Raw genomic sequence first — 2,584 nt, 5'->3', positions numbered from 1 at the left:
GTTTTATTAAACTCTGAAAACTGTGTGGCTTTAATATTTTGTCCTAAAATGCGGTCAGATGTGCCCTTTTTTTTTTAGCACCTGCCCCTTTAGTGGTCTCTGCAAGGCCCTGGTCCTTGGTGGAAGGTTTGCTTCGTCGTTGTCTGAATAAGCCCCTTTTTCCTGTTTCCAAGGGTCTTTATACTCTCTCATCCCATGGTTGTGTACTGCAGATACTGCGCAACTCCTTACTCGTGTGGCCACATGCTAAGTGACCTTTCGTACTGCTCACCGTCCCTTATTGACTCACTTTTTCTTTTCAACAGCTATCTGAAGCAATTCCCTCAGATTTGCTCTTGCTCAAGTTTTCAGTTCTTTTGTTTACTGCTGGGATTATAATATAAAAGTTACAGGGCCTCCCAGTACATCTTATAATCACATCTAATACATTTACAATCACTTTTCATTGTATTACAACCAAAGCAATCAACATTCAATCATTATTTAATCGATACATTAATCAGTACACTAATCATAACATTGGCTATCTATCAATTTTGAGTTCTTTTAGTGATTTGTAAAATATGTAATACCACATGATTGTAGAGATTTGAAGGTATTTTCACCGTTACCTTATAGATGATTAAAAATAACACCCTTGGAGCTTATGTCTAGCAACTAAAGTTAATCTAGCTCAATAACAAGTGCTCGTTGTCAAATAGAGAAAGAGCGTCCTTTAACAGGTGTGGTTTTTGGAGTTATGCAGCTGGAAGGCTACTCAGCTGATTGCTCCACTAACTGAAAAAGGTTGTAACATCTGGATTGTAGGTAGTGAACTGGCTAGATGAGTCTCCCTCGACACCTTTTTAAATAGATTGTTCTAGTAATTCTAGTCAGAGTAAGACTCGATAGATTTAGGAACTTTCCGGACCTGTTAGATGGAGGCCATGCAGTAGTCAGTTCTGACTTGTAAGGGAAAAGAGCAAGTCTGGTTATTGCACAACAACAATATACATTTTCACCTGCTACAGAGTACAACAGCATTCATTTTTCCTCTGATGATGGCTCTGTTCTTCTCTGTGGACCCAGGTGAAAAAACAGTATACTTTAGTATATTTCAAACTTACTTACATTTGTGAAAGTACATTTTAAGTATACTAAGTTTAAATGCAGTACCTATATATGAAGTATGCTAAAAGTATGCTTGTACCAATTTCTAAATTAGAACTTTAAACATACTTAATAAAATTGTACCAAATTACACTTTTAAGAAATATATTCAATAAAAGTATACTTCAAGTGAACAAAATATGTATTTGCCCAAGTGTAGATCTAGGACAGTGCTTTAAATATGTCAGCGCATGTCACCAACATGTTAGATTTGTTCTTTGGGTTGTGGAAGTTGGTAAAGTGTGTCCGTTGAAGAATGCCGTACTTGGCATCTGTTACTGTGCACTGGCAGTACAAAGATCAGTATTTGCTGTGAATTCTGAAGGTAAGCAATACTGACCGCCAGCTCCTCACTGTAGCCAAATGTTACTTTTAATGTCCAAGTAGTTAGTTTTGTATCATTTTGTCTTTAAACAAAAAAAATAGCTGCTTTAATGAGACTTATGTTGACACGCAGTATTTGCTGCAAATTCTGAAGTATTTGCTGTGAATTCTGAAGGCGAAGCCGCTGTGCTGTCGAGTGGTCCGAATAAACGGTCTGAACCACGATCTCAACCGTCGTGTGTGTCCGATTCCTGCCTCAAGTTTCCTTCCAACAACAACCCATTAAAGTAAACACAACACAGAGTCTAACGAACAGCGAGGTGTCATCTCACACGGACAGGGTTACATAAATATACACTTGCTCAAGTGTATATTTTAAATATATTTAATATATCTCCCCAGTAAAAAAAAAAAAAGTTTACTTTAGTATACTAAATTTTAACATACTTTGATTGATGTACTTAAACTGTACTATTTTGGCACAATTTTTTTGTGCTTAGTATATTTTAATTGTATTTAAATAGTATTAAATTACAATTTTTAGTATACTTAGTATACTTTAACATACTTTTTTGCAACAACTTCAAGTTGTACTTAGTATTCTTTAAGTATACTTTTTATGTGCTATTTATATATTTTGAGTGTACTAATTCTGTCATAGAATTATATTAAAAATATACTTTTAATATACTTTAAATATACTGCTAATATATTAGTAATGTATTTAAATTACACTTTTTACTTTTGATTTACTGCTATTGCTAATACAGTACAATTTTAATTACTCAAAAGTCTTCTTTATTCCTACTTTACTATTTTGTACATTATATGCATAACTACACTACAGTACTTACATTGTTTTAGGCTACAATTACATGGAAAGATTAATTACACAAGATGTTCCAGGTAATATTTTCTTTTATTACCGACATTTTAAAATTGTCCAATTTTACTCACAACTTTATGAACTTTACATAAATTATCAGTTTACACGTCAAAAGTGAACACAATGAACATGAAAATTTAAGTGTCTATCTAAATCTAAGAAGAATTTTATTGTGAGGATAATCTCAAAGAATTCCCAGATGTCAGAGATTTTCCTCTTGCTGGC

At 33.7% G+C, this 2,584-nt stretch overlaps 1 long non-coding RNA gene across 1 annotated transcript in view; it reads left to right on the top strand.

The window, feature by feature from the left end:
- The window catches only part of LOC107834405 (uncharacterized), a 13,236-nt gene extending 11,682 nt beyond the window's left edge, over window positions 1-1,554 (top strand). The window contains exons 2-3 of the long non-coding RNA XR_001660196.1: window positions 1,310-1,410; window positions 1,442-1,554. This is a non-coding gene — a long non-coding RNA (uncharacterized LOC107834405). The remainder of the gene's footprint in view (window positions 1-1,309; window positions 1,411-1,441) is intronic.
- The last annotated feature ends 1,030 nt before the right edge of the window (window positions 1,555-2,584 follow it).

This window comes from Poecilia formosa, unplaced genomic scaffold (genome assembly GCF_000485575.1).
Source record: "Poecilia formosa unplaced genomic scaffold, Poecilia_formosa-5.1.2 Scaffold611, whole genome shotgun sequence".
Taxonomy (NCBI): domain Eukaryota; kingdom Metazoa; phylum Chordata; class Actinopteri; order Cyprinodontiformes; family Poeciliidae; genus Poecilia; species Poecilia formosa.
This window is presented reverse-complemented; position numbering and strand designations above follow the sequence as displayed.